Raw genomic sequence first — 14968 nt, 5'->3', positions numbered from 1 at the left:
TTTACCAACTGGCAAGTGTCTTCACTGACATTTTCAACCTCTCCCTTTCTGAGTCTGTAATACCAACACGTTTCAAACAGACCACCATAGTCCCTGTGCCCAAGAACACTAACCTGCCTAAATGACTACGGACCCGTAGCACTCACATCTGTAGCCATGAAATGCTTTGAAAGGCTGGTCATGGCTCACATGAACACCATTATCCCAGAAACCCTAGACTCACTCCAATTTGCATACAGATCCACAGATGATCCACAGATGATGCAATCTCTATTGCACTCCACACTGCCCTTTCACACCTGGACAAAAGGAACACCTATGTGAGAATACTATTCATTGACTACAGCTCAGTTTTCAACACCATAGTGCCCTCAAAGCTCATCACTAAGCTAAGTACCCTGGGACTAAACACCTCCCTTTGCAACTGGATCCCGAACTTCCTGACAGGCCGCCCCCAGGTGGTGAGGGTAGGTAACAACACATCCGCCATGCTGATCCTCAACACGGGGGCCCCTCAGGGTTGCCTGCTCAGTCCCCTCCTGTACTCCCTGTTCTCTCATGACTGCACGGCCAGGCATGACTACAACACCATAATTAAGTTTGCTGATGACACAACAGTGGTAGGCCTGATCACCGACAATGATGAGACAGCCTATAGGGAGGAGGTCAGAGACCTGACCGTGTGGTGCAAGGACAACAACCTCTCCCTCAACGTGATCAAGACAAAGGAGATGATCATGGACTACAGGAAAAGGAGGATCGAGCACGCCCCCATTCTCATCGATGGGGCTGGGGTGGAGCAAGTTGAGAGCTTCAAGTTCCTTGGTGTCCACATCACCAACAAACTAACATGGTCCAAGCACACAAAGACAGTTGTGAAGAGGGCACGACAAAGCCTATTCCCCCTCAGGAGACTGAAAAGATTTAGTATGGGCCCTCAGATCCTCAAACGGTTTTACAGCTGCACCATCGAGAGCATCCTGACGGGTTGCATCACTGCCGGGTATGGCGACTGCTCGGCCTCCGATCTCAAGGCACTACAGAGGGTAGTGCGTACGGCCCAGTACATCACTGGGGCCAAGCTTCCTGCCATCCAGGACCTCTATACCAGGCGGTGTCAGAGGAAAGCCCTAAAAATTGTCAAAGACTCCAGCCACCCTAGTCATAGACTGTTCTCTCTGCTACCACATGGCAAGTGGCACCGGAGCGCCAAGTCTAGGTCCAAGAGGCTTCTAAACAGCTTCTACACCCAAGCCTGAACAGCTAATCAAATGGCAACCCGGACTATTTGCATTGCCCCCCCCCCCCCCCCCCCCCCCCCATCCCACCCTCTTTTACGCTGCTGCTACTCTCTGTTATTATCTATGCATAGTAATTTAATAACTCTACCTACATGTACATATTACCTCAATTACCTCGACACCGGTGCCCCCGCACATTGACTCTGTACCGGTGCCCCCTGTATATAGCCCCGCTATTGTTATTTACGGCTGCTCTTTAATTATTTGTTATTCTTATCTCTTACTTTTGTTTTTGTTTGTATTTTCTTAAAACTGCATTGTTGGTTGAGGGCTTGTAAGTAAGCATTTCACTGTAAGGTTGTATTGTATTCGGCGCATGTGACAAATACAATTTGATTTGATTTGTTTGATCAATAGGACTGTACATTTCCTAAATTTAAGAGGACTCCCATGGTATTTAGCTATATAATTGCAGAAATCCATTCAAGTGTATTTTGTGGCTTTTGCCGAATGCGATCTAATGATCTAAGGTTGTGCTGTTGCAACTGCCTGTAAACACACAGTCAAAATGAATGATGGCATGCCCTTCTGGTAAATTGCTTGTTTGCATATAAGCCTACTGTACCTCTGATTGGCTATGGTGCACTTGTCTGCGTAGAGTCCGGTCCTGGATGAGACAGATGTTTTTATTAGGTTTTATTTACTGCAGTATTAGCACATACAAACGCATTGAATAATAGTTTCACAACATGGAACAACAGATAGTCCTCCTCCAAAAAAATCTAAAGGAAGTTTGTTCTGAAGTGTCTTTCCTTTCTTATCCGAGAGATATAAGAAAGATCAGGAAACAATTATTATTATATCATTTTTTTTTTACATGTATTTAACCCTTTATTTTTGGAATTAAACCGTCTCCATATACACAGACGAGTCTTGTGAGGTCTGTGGGCATCCTAGAGCAAAGCACAATCGTGCTCATGAGAGTCTCACCTTTCCGCAGAGGGGTCATATTAGTGTGTAGCACAAACTGTTCGGACGCTACAGACCATTATGTGAGAAGGCCAATTTTTGGGATGTCTCACAGTCTGACCAACACCGCTCTAGCTCTGTCAGTTTTCACCGCAGATGCGGAAGTGCGACATCGGTGGATGTGGTCTATTGAGATGCATCCAATGCAAAATAACACATATCTCTAGTTTAAATTGACAGATTTTTATGGGGATTTTTTTATTATTCGATTTCCGAAATGGGAAGACGACCACAAGAAAATCTCTGCTATTTCCCCCTTGCAATAGCTAGGCTACAATATCACATCAAATTAATGTCCGTTGGGGTAGACCTAAACTGTCAAATTATATTTACTGTGCTTAGATGTTTGTCCTCGGGGCCTTTGTTTGCAAGTAAGTTTGGATGCAGTAGAGATGATTTGTGTAGATCAGATGTTATTTCTGATGGTGAACCCCTCAGATGAAATACATAGTTGTATGATTAACAGGGCTTGGTGGCATTAAGCCTATGTTCAGAAACCAAGACTACCCACCCAGTACCCACAGACTGAAGGACTTCTAGAGGCCTAAGCACTATTAATGTTATAAACCAAAATCAGGTTTGACCCTTTTGTAATTTTAATATGTTTCTCTATTAGGTGAACATATGCCATCTATTAGCCTATTTACAGAAACAGTTATTTAGCCTTTTACCTTTGACTCAATAAGAACAAGGTTTCAGTTTCAGATGTAGGATGAGATATGGTTCTGAATAAAAAGCAGAATCAGATATACACCTCCATCGCCACTAGCCATAATATACCAATGAACTAGTGCATCAGTATAAGTGTGCTGTGAGAGACTCATGGTCTTAAAAGGTTCCATATGGGGCTGCTGGGCCTGTGACAGACTGAGCTGATACACAGTACTGGGCCTGGCACCACCAACACACTTTCTGTCTTCTTTCATTTGAGCTGTCATGCTTTACCTGACACCTGTGCTGTGATTGGATAACCTTTTGTCCCGGCGAACAAATGATACTTTTCACCTTTGCCTCGCCCTCCCTATGTCTGTCTCTGTGTGTGTTCAGTAGTAGTCTCACGCTCCAGACACTGTTATTTTTGTAAATGTTGAAATATGGATAAAAAAACAAAACAATGGAAAACTGGACCCATTTTAAACAAGCTCAATCTCCACAGTGCAAAGAAAGATGAATGCTCTTTTTTTCTGTTACAGTGTATAAGCCATTGTTCTCCATTGTGTTACCTCAGAATAGTGTACATTATGCATATACTGTATGTCAGGCCGAGCACAGTATCTATCTCATAGAAGAGTTTTATGTTTTACATGTGTATGTTGGTATCTAGTAAGATGTCCATCTCATCTCAGTACATATGTTCAATATCAATATATACTGTATCAGCATACTCAGCAAGTCCCTGTGCCAGATAACTGTGTTTCAGGTTATTGTTGGGATACATGGGCAATTCTCTCTCTCTCTCTCTCTCTCTCTCTGTCTCTCTGTCTCTGTCTCACTCAATGTCTCAGACACGTGCACAAACAAACTGTCTTGGCTCATACTCTGTCTTTCCAGACTTTGAAGGGAGTTCAGACTTCTAATATAAGACAGGTCCCCACCAAAACAAAATATCAAACTTTGAGTTAGAATAAATAATATCTCTCCCACCCTTTCTTTCTGCCCCCCACTCCCATTTTTCTTTCTGTCCCCCACTCCCATTTCCCTTCTCTGTGTTATTTCTTTCTTGGCTGGAGGAGAAGTATGTGCACTTATTATGTGTTTTCCATGGTAGCCTTCCCTCTGGAATAGATTAGCAACAGAGAGTGAAAGGGTGAGCTGAAGTGACAGAGAGACATAATGAGGTATAAGGAGACTAGGGAGACATTGGGCTGAAAGAGATGAACTTATCTTACCTGACTATTCTGGTGGAATACTTCTCTATATTAACTGCCTAGTTTCAAACACACCTTCCTTGTACTTAGATACATCTATTGATTGGCTTTCTACTGACAATCTTTTAACATACCTGTCTTCCCTGCCATGTCCAACTCTTTCAACTCTTTCATTCTAGCTGGCTGTCATTATAACACACACACACACACACACACACACACACACACACACACACACACACACACACACACACACACACACACACACACACACACACACACACACACACACACACACACACACACACACACACACACACACACACACACACACACACACACTCCTGGACTAGGGGTGAGAAGTCTATCAGCAGCAGATGAATGATAAGTTGGTTAGTGTGAGAGATATGAAAGAGATAGGAGATTATGTTATGAAATCTAAGTGTGGAACCGTGCGTTTGCCTCTGCATGACCATGACAAGAGGAATAAGCTGGACTGATCTAAACCAGCCGGTTAGGCAGGAACACAACCCAATCTAATGGAAGGATTTTACTTGCTATTTGCTATTTATCTGTTGGAGTAACTTCAAACAAAAAGGAGAAGGGAAATATGCATTTTATGAATTGCAAAAAAAAAAGTGTAGTTTCTTTGAGCTTTGTGGGAAATGTGTTTAACATTCAGACAGGGATGTCTACCATGGCAGCTTGAATTCCCTGACCCTGTTTGGTCTTGGCATAGAGGCCTTTTGTCAGTCATCTTATTAGAGCCACAACATGATTGGCTAAGGGCCGCTGGCACCCGCCCAGTAGAAGAAGAAGTGCAGTGCTGCTGGGCTGTGGAGCTGTGTTGTTGAACAGCACTGTGCTCGGGGGTTGTGTTGAAGGCCTGTGTTGTGGCAGAAGGTTGCCCTGTGTGTTCAGGAGGTGGTGTGGGCTTGGTCTACTGGGAAAGAGTACAATACTCTGCCACTGTGTGGTTGGCCTCTAGGGTTGTAGTGTGCTCAGGGAGTTGTGTTGCTGGACTGTGCTGGGCTGTTTTGTTGCCAGTGCTGTGATCTTTGGTAGAACAGAAACTTTTATACAGATGTAGGATCTTAATTTGACCTGTATTGTTGCAGCAAAATAATCCTGCAGCAACAGGATGTTACAGTTTAGTCCATAATGTTGCTTGATTGATGGTTAGGCTATTAGCTGGTCAAAAGGAGGCTACATGAAAAGTGGAATACTGTTTATATAATCAAATGTGTTTTAGTGCAGATTTTCAGTGAATTTATATAAATCATGAAGCTCTGCATTTTGTTGCTGAAAATTCTCAGCAACAAAAGAGTGATGAAATTAAGATCCTACATCTGTAGGCCAACACGTACAATACACAGAGCGATGTATGCATATAAATAAATAAATAATGGCATTTAGCACACGCTTTTATCCAAAGCGACAATCATAGAAACACAGACTGACACAGAGATACTGTAGGCAGATGGATATCGTAAAAGGGATGAATGAGAAAAAAATTAGTGTGAATAGACAATGCAAATTAAGTTTCTGATTTCCCCAGAAACAAGTCCATTGCAAATTATCCCATTTGGAGCAGTTTAGCTGTCACGCCCTGACTTTAGTTATATTTGCTTTCTTTATTATTTGGTTAGGTCAGGGTGTGACAAGGGTGGTTTGTTTAGTTTGGTATTGTCTAGGGTTTTTCTTGTCTAGGGTTTTTTGGTTATCTATGGGGATTTTGTATTGTCTAGGGGTATGTAGGTTTATGGTGGCCTGAATGGGTTCCCAATCAGAGACAGTTGTTTATCGTTGTCTCTGATTGGGGAGCCTATTTAGGTTGCCATTTACCATGTTGGTTTTGTGGGTAGTTGTCCATGTTTAGTTGCCTGGATGCACTACGTTGGCGGTTGGATATTTATTGTTTTGTTGGCGACATCGTTAAATAAATAAAGAAGTATGTACGCTCAAACCGCTGCGCCTTGGTCCACGCGGTATGTAATATTGGAAAAAGGAGTGAGTACTACATATAAACAACACTCACCTCTTATATACAAAGCATGATGTACTAGCATAATCAAGCACTGTATGTTGATGGTGGTTTGCAGCTGGTCATTACAAAATGGGGCAGTTCAACTTAACCACCTGAGGTAATTTGCAAAAAATACAGTGTGAGAAAGTAAGAATGACTGCGTGGTTATTTTCTGTATCTTAGGTCGATGATTTAATTTCACATCTGTACTGTAGCATTCAGAACTTTAGAGGAACACCCACGCACACCCACACCGTGCAAACCCAAGGTCACTTGATCCTGCTCTATACCTTTCCCCCTCTTTTGTTGGCACTGAGTAATATGTTGTTTATGATGCCTCCACCTGGGTAGGCACTCATCTCTCTCTCCAGGAAGACTGTAAACCCCCAACCAACACACACCATTGTTTTTTTTCAGGATATATTCACAACACTGAAATGTAATTTGTGTCAAAGGTAACATCTACAGTGGCAAGAAAGTATGTGAACCCTTTGGAAATACCTGGATTTCTGCTTAAATTGGTTATCAAATTTGACCTGATCTTCATCTAGGTCACAACAATAGACAAACAGTCAATTTAAAACTAACATACAATTACACGTTTTAATGTCTTTATTGAACACACCATGTAAGCATTCACAGTGCAGGGTGGGACAAGTATGTGAACCCTTGGATTTAATAACTGGTTGACCCTCCTTTGGCAGCAATAACCTCAACCAAATGTTTTCTGTAGTTGCGGTTCAGACCGGTCAGGAGGAATTTTTGACCATTCCTCTTTACAAAACTGTTTCAGTTCAGCAATATTATTGGGATGCATGGTGTGAACTGCTCTCGAGGTCATGCCACAGCATCTCAATAGGGTTGAGGTCAGGACTCTGACTGGGCCACTCCAGAAGGGGTATTTTCTTGTGTTGAAGCCATTCTGTTGTTGAATTACTTTTGAGTCATTGTCCTGTTGCATCATCCAACTTCTGTTGAGCTTCAATTGGTAGACAGATAGCCTAACATTCTCCTGCAAAATGTCTTGATAAACTTGGGAATTCATTTTTCCGTCGATGATAGCAAGCTGTCCAGGCCCTGAGGCAGCAAAGCAGCCCCAAACCATGATGCTCCATCCACCATACTTTACAGTTGGGATGAGGTTTTGATGTTGATGTGCTGTGGAGAAAAAAAGGCACACGTGTGTTCCTTCCAAACAACTCAACAGTAGTTTCATCTGTCCACAGAATATTTCGCCAGTAGTACTGTGGAACATCCAGGTGCACTTTGGCAAACTTCAGACATGCAACAATGTTTTTTTTGGACAGCAGTGGCTTCTTCCGGGGTGTCCTCCCATGAACACCATTCTTGTTTAGTGTTTTACATATCGTAGACTTGTCAGATGTTAGCATGTTCCAGAGATTTCTGTAAGTCTTTAGCTGACACTATAGGATTCTTAACCTCATTGAGCATTCTGCGCTGTGCTCTTGCAGTCATCTTTGCAGGACAGTCACTCCTAGGGAGAGTAGCAACAGTGCTGAACTTTCTCCATTTTATAGACAATTTGTCTTACCGTGGACTGATGAACATCAAGGCTTTTAGAGATACTTTTGTAACCCTTTCCAGCTTTATGCAAGTCAACAATTCTTAATCTTAGATCTACTGAGATCTTTTCGTCGAGGCATGGTTCACATCAGGCAATGCTTCTTGTGAATAGCAAACTCACAAAATTTGAGATTTTTTTTATAGGGCAAGGCAGATCTGACCAACATCTCCATTCTCGTCTCATTGATTGGACTCCAGGTTAGCTGACACCTGACTTCAATTAGCTTTTTGAGAAGTAATTAGACTATGGGTTCACATACTTTTCCCAACCTACAGTACACTGTGAATGTTTAAATTATGTATTCAATATAGACAAGAAAAATACAATTTGTGTTATTAGTTTAAGCATACTATATTTGTCTATTGTTGTGACTTAGATGAAGATCAGATTGAATTTGATGACCAATTTATGCAAAAATCCAGGTAATTCCAAAGGGTTCACATACTTTTTCTTGCCACTGTTGTTTCTCAGAGCAGTGAAGATATTCTTACCTGAAATGAGCTCAAAATAGAACAGGAAAAGAGAAGATGGATTGGCAGGACCAAGGAGAGAATAAGGAAATAGACAATAGAATATCGGCGTATAGGATAGAAGGCCTTCAATGTCTCCAGTGACTTATTCCCTGTTGTGTCCAACTTCAGCATGTGCAATAACTATATCATTGCTGTGCAGACATAGTTGAAGTATGAGCCTAGTAGTGAAGGATTATAGTTGAGCTTTTGGGTAAAAACACACAACTGTTGCGACTGGAAACACACTCAGACATCAGATGGGCTATTGCATGTAGCCCTTGTTTGAACACAGGAGTTTGAGACATATTCCATGGTGCATGTTCTCCGATGCACCATGGGTGTTATTCAATCATGTAACATTTCACAATCCTCATTTTTCACACAAAAACATAGGCTGCTGTGGATAAAAAGTGTGGTGGAAAAATGCACACAACAGTAAGGGAATAGGACAACAGGTGAGCATTTGACCTTGGATAATGATCTCTAATCTGTGGCCTTGATCAGGGTTCATTGGAATGCCTTAGTGTCAAAGAGTACATTAAGGTCACTACACTGTAGTTGCGTTGGAGTACCAGGAAGTGATATTAACATGAGATAATGAACACTGCTGACAAACAGCCAGGTGAGACTGTAGGCATCAGTGCTGCCACTTTGAGGAACACAGTGGAACTGCACATCAATTAGCCAACCATCCAAAACTACTGTAGTTCTGCAAGCCACACCATTTTACAGTATGTTATGCCAGTCCTTTAGAAGTCTGTCCATATTCTATCTAACCCTTCCCATATCTTTAACTAATTTCTAGTTCGTAAAGATATCTTTATGAACTAACCCAGCTGTCATCTGTACTTCACACAAAGTGACCTTAGGCCATCTTTTACATAACACATGTTTTGATCCACCACCATACACTCTGACTTCGTGTGCGAGCTCTGACTGTGAAGGGGTGAGACAGACGTTCAGCACTTTCCTATTTATATACAGTATATGCCCTTCTGTGGGAATCCTCTGGTTTACACAACTGAGTAACAGGTGCTGTGGCTGCCCCTATAGTCCTCTACCCTCTATCCCCTCCTTCCTTGCTCTCTCGCCCTTCTTTACTCTTCATCTTCCCCACTGCTTTTGCCATCACCCACTATCCTTCTCTTGCCCTCTGCCTCTCCCTCTCTCCTTACCAAGGTATCTCCTTGAGGTTATTCTCTTTTCAGACACCCTCTTCCCATTAGCCACTGACATGACAGCATACATTGAACATGAGTGTTAATCCTGACATTCCCTGTTTGTGGCACCCTGCTCCATCTCTGCAGAGAGAGAGAGAGAGAGCTTCCCATTGACTCAGACTAATTATCCAAATCTAAAGTCTCTGTCTCTCTCTACTGGCCTCCACATGTACTGAAACAAAATACTGTATCATGCATTTGCATCTACCCTTCCTGTAAATTCCTTTGAGCACCGCTGCCTTCAAAGGTAGGCTGTACTGCTTTTTGACTTTGATACATCAGATGGCGCAGAGACAATCGTTTCCCCCTCGCATTTCTCATAGCAAGTAACACACTACCAGCCAGTAAAACGTTGGAAGTATTGATGAGAATTTCTATAAATATAATTTGAAATGAAAGATTAGGATTTACACTGATTTTACCCGGCTTACCACGTCTGCAGTTTTATAGGTTTTCCATAATTAGGACCAAGACCAGATGGGTTGATCCCCCGCTTTACTTTTTGTATTTGTTTCAACGTGTGTGTACAGTGCCAGTCAAAAGATTGGGTACACCTACTCATTCAAGGGTTTTTATTTACTATTTTCTACAATGTAGAATAATAGTGAAGACAATAAAACTATGAAATAACACATTTGCACATTCTTGGCCTTCTCTCAACCAGCTTCATGAGGTAGTCGCCTGGAATGCATTTAAATTAACAGGTGAGCCTTGTTAAAAGTTAATTTGTGGAATTTTTCCTTAATGCGTTTGCAAAAACCATCAAGCACTATGATAAAATTGCCTCATGAGGGCCACAGGAAAAGAAGACCCAAGTTACCTCTGCTGCAGAGGATACGTTCATTAGAGTTAACTGCACCTCAGAAATTGCAGCCCAAATAAATGCTTCACAGAGATAAAGTAACAGACACATCTCAACATCAACTTTTCAGAGGAGACTGCGTGAATCAGGCCTTCATGGTCGAATTTCTGCAACGAAACTACTACTAAAGGACACCAATAATGATTAGAGACTTGCTTGGGCCAAGAAACACAAGCAATGGACATTAGACCATGTGGAAATCTGTCATTTGGTCTGATGAGTGCAAATTAGAGATTTTTGGTGCCAACCACCGTGTCTTTGTGAGACGCAGAGTAGGTAAACGGATGTTCTCCGCATGTGTGGTTCCCACCGTGAAGCATGGAGGAGGAGGTGTGATGTTATGGGGGTGCTTTGCTTGTGACACTGTTAGTGATTTTATGTAGAATTCAAGGCACACTTAACCAGCTGGCTACCACAGCATTCTGCAGCGATACGCCATCCCATTTGTTTAACACTTTTTTGGTTACGGCATGATTCCATATGTGTTATTTCATAGTTTTGATGTCTTCACTATTATTCTACAATGTAGAAAATAGTAATAATAAAGAAAAACCCTTGAATGAGTAGGTGTCAACTTTTGACTGGTACTGTATATTTTTTATTTTGAATACACGTTTTGGTTTACTTTAGTTGGATATTACTTATTTGAACTTAAAATATATCGAATTTCCATGTTATTCCAATAGTTATTCGTTGTAGCCAGTAATTTCATTTTAATAGGCTATTTGAATGAAGGTGCTGCAGTAGGCCTAGCCTATGCTGTGCAACCTATTGGGATAATTGAGGATCAAATAAACATGATCCATATTTGTAACTCAACCCTAAAATGTAAACGAAACTTTTTGAAATATGAAATAATGCTATTACAAATGTCCCATGGACAATACAGGCTAATTGTCTTTTAACCTTCACAAGATATACATTAGTACAATTGAACTGAACTATGATAGCCTGTCATTTCATCTCCCGTCCTGTAGAATTTGGGCTAAATAACACTTTCGCTGGATTTTATTAGTGAAAGATTATGGTGGTGAGGTGCTCAAATTGGAATCAGAGCAGTTGTCGATTCTCCCTATCGGAATACTGGGATTGAGCCAATTAACACACACACGCACACACACGCTAGCGAGCATCACAATGCTGATCAGAGACAGCAACCTCCTCCCCACACCCCTCCTTTCACTCACACTCAGACACTCCGCTAGGGCAAACACAACGTCTCCACTTCAACGGCTCCACTTTGTGAAGGAAAGAGGACAATTCAGATGATTATTTACAGAAAAACATAGATGTAAATGTGGCTATTTTCTAACTGAAACCCTTTTTGGTTATGGAGTGCGTTTTGGTCATGGACTGCGCATTTTTGTATATAGTGTGTCGCTCAGATGGACCTCCGAGGCGCGAAGAAACGGCTGGCGGGGACATGGCAGGTGACATGCCTAGCTCTCATCGTATGTTTCCTGGATTTTGTTTGGTCTCAGAATCGTTATTCAATCCCTGAGGAACTGGAACATGTGGTTTATGTTGGAAATATAACCGAGGATTTGGGCTTGGGTTTAGACGTGGAGAGACTGTGCGCAGGTTCAGAATAGTTTCGGGCACAAAAAAATACTTTGAGGTGAATTTAGAAAATTGTATTTTATTTGTAAACGAAATAATTGATAGAGAGGAGCTGTGTAAACAGTCTCTCTTGCTCTTTCCATTTGCCATGGTAATCGAAAATCATTTGGAAATATTCAGGGTTGAGGTGGATATTTTAGATGTAAACGATAACTCTCCCAGTTTTCCGTGGAGCGAGTTTAATCAAGATATATCCGAGGTGGCGGTACCCGGGTATGGGGTCAATTTGTATTGAATTAAAAATAAAATAGACAAACCGTTTCTCCAAAACTAGCGGACCAATGGAGACTCATTGTCTAGGCTTCCCTCTAAACCCCGCCCTTCACGGAACAACATGCCAACAACTCGCAATCAAAGAATGGCAGTGAAAGCAAAGAAACAGACATCGAAAGCTAAGATACGAGTAGCGTAACCAAAAGGTCGTACATTTTATTAAATGTTGTAAAACTATATTTAACGAGGCAAGTCAGTTAAGAACAAATTCTTATTTATACATGCAGGCAAGAGCGTAAGCAAAATGTATTCAATAGGATTGGTTGCTGGGAAAGTTTAACCGAAAAAATTGCATTCGTTTTCAAATAAATGATAAAAATATATGTTAGTTTTGTTCTCGCTTTAAAATGATTTGCGTACAAGTTTTTGGGTTGCTTTTGATATCTTGTTTACAATTCTATACTTTTTGCTTTACATTTTTTGGTTTTTGATTTCAACATCCATTATTTCACCCGTCCTCGACAATATGTTTACATTCTCAACTTCATTTTTCATGTTCACGATTTATTTTATTTTGAATTCAATACATATGGCGTGAAATTGACCTCATACCCGGGTCCCGTTTCCCCCGCTGGAGAGTTCGCCGGACTTGGACGTTGGCAGCGACTCTTTCCGCTCCTATCTGCTGAGTGTGAACGGCCATTTCGTCCTGGACACCCAGACGCCTAGCGTTAGCAGTAAGTTTGCGGAGTTGGTCCTGGAGAGCCCGTTGGCCACAGAGCAGCAGAATACGCACCAAATGGTGCTGACTGCTGTGGATGGAAGCTCGCCAGAGGTCCAGGACAGCGCAGATCAATATAACAGTTAAAGATGCAAATGACAACGCCTGTGTTCGACCAGTCTTTCTACAGAGGGAAGCTTGTGGAAAACGCACCGAAGGACACTGTTGTGATTAAACTAAACGCATCGGATTTGGATGAGGGTCCAAACGCGGAAATCACATACACTTTCAGCGGGCATGCACCCATTTATGTGCGCGAGATTTTCAGCATGGATTCGCGCACTGGAGAGATCAGAGTGAAAGGGGTCGTAGATTACGAAAAAGACAGGATGCATTAAATATATGTGCAAGCCAGGGACAAGGGCTCCTCGGCAGTGGCCGTGCTCTGTACGATTCTGGTGAATATCATAGATGTGAATGACAACCTCCCGGAGGTGATTTTGACATCAGTGTCCACACCTGTCCAAGAGGACGGACCACCCGGGACTGTGATTGCTGTCATGGACAAGGACTCAGGTGAAAATGGGAACGTTGACTGTGAAATTCCAGATCATGTCCCAGCTCCACTCCTCTTTTAAGAATTATTACACTTTGGTAACTTGTGATTTTTTTGGGGGGGGACCAAGAGACCATTCCTGACTACAACATCACTCTCACAGCACGGGAAATGGGCGCGTCTCCCTTGTTCACAAGGACAACTATTTTAGTGCAAGTGTTAGACATGAATGACAACGCACCCCGATTCAAGCAGCCATCATACACCGTATATTTGAGAGAGAATAACGCACCAGGAGCCTCAATTTGTTCGGTTACTGCCCTGGATCCAGATTCGGACAAATGCCTATCTTTCTTACTCTATTCTGGAAGGTGATATACAGGGAATGCCGGTGTCCACCTACGTCTTCATAAACTCAGACAATGGAAATATGTACGCCCTGCGTTCTTTTGACAATGAGCAGCTAAGAAACTTTCACATTTTAGTCCAAGCACAAGATGCCGGTTTCCCTCCCCTGAGCAACAATGTTACTGTGACTGTCTTTATTTTGGACCAAAATACGCGGTGCTTAGCGCCCAGAGACACTACTATCTCGTTCACGTTTCTGATGGCTATTATCGTTTTGGCCCGGATAAGGGCATACAGGGACAGACCTTCCATTCGAGGATTTAATTTCTCTGAGTGGATGCTGTGTGTTCCGATCTGAGGCTACCGCTGATGTGATTAAGAAGTCCAACCTGAATTTGCAGATAACCACAGGCGCCAAATGATCCACGAACTGCGATAGTGACCAACGGAGCAAATACTCCGATGTATACTGTTTCAAACTTAATCACATCAGACAGCCACATTTTAAAATTGTAATGCATCATTTTATTTGTATCCTGTTTCGGTGATTGTCATGCTTTTTCAACAAATAAGAAGCATTGCAAAGATGGGATAAAACGAATGGAAAACAAGTATGCATGAGTCAGAAACGCTGTAGCTATGTAGACTTTTTTTTAATTTTTTTTTTTTTAGAAGTCATACTATTAGAATTATGCGTGAAGATTCTATATTGAAGAAAATAGCCTATCAGGAGCGAGTGAGTAAGCATCAGGAGCGAACGAGACTCGAGTTTAATCATGGGCCTAGACCTAGATAGTTCATGGGTAGCCTATCCACTAATAATTTGAATATAATATAATTGTGTATTTTATAGACTTATATAAAGAGGTCATGTGAAGTATTCCGTGTAATAAGCAAAACAATGTAGTGTATAGTTATGCTAATTACCTCAACAATCCAACAATATCAATTTGTTTGCTGAAGAATAAACTGACGTTGCAAGGCCTTTCGAGTTAGTAGTGCATGACGTGTGGAACTCATACATTATAGATACAATAATGAATGCATCCGAATAAAAGTAATTCAAGTACTACATCATTTAAAAAAATACAGATTTGCATACATATATTTGCAATTACTGACTGGGGATGGTGTCTCACTTGCAACTTTAGATAATCTGCCTCTTCC

At 41.7% G+C, this 14968-nt stretch overlaps 1 pseudogene; it reads left to right on the top strand.

The window, feature by feature from the left end:
* Positions 1 to 11728: 11728 nt before the first annotated feature.
* On the top strand, positions 11729 to 14159 carry LOC120043425 (annotated as a pseudogene).
* The last annotated feature ends 809 nt before the right edge of the window (positions 14160 to 14968 follow it).

Source organism: Salvelinus namaycush, chromosome 3 (assembly GCF_016432855.1).
Source record: "Salvelinus namaycush isolate Seneca chromosome 3, SaNama_1.0, whole genome shotgun sequence".
Taxonomy (NCBI): Eukaryota; Metazoa; Chordata; class Actinopteri; order Salmoniformes; family Salmonidae; genus Salvelinus; species Salvelinus namaycush.
The sequence above is the reverse complement of the archived record's forward strand: the minus strand, read 5'-3'. Positions and strand labels throughout refer to the sequence as shown.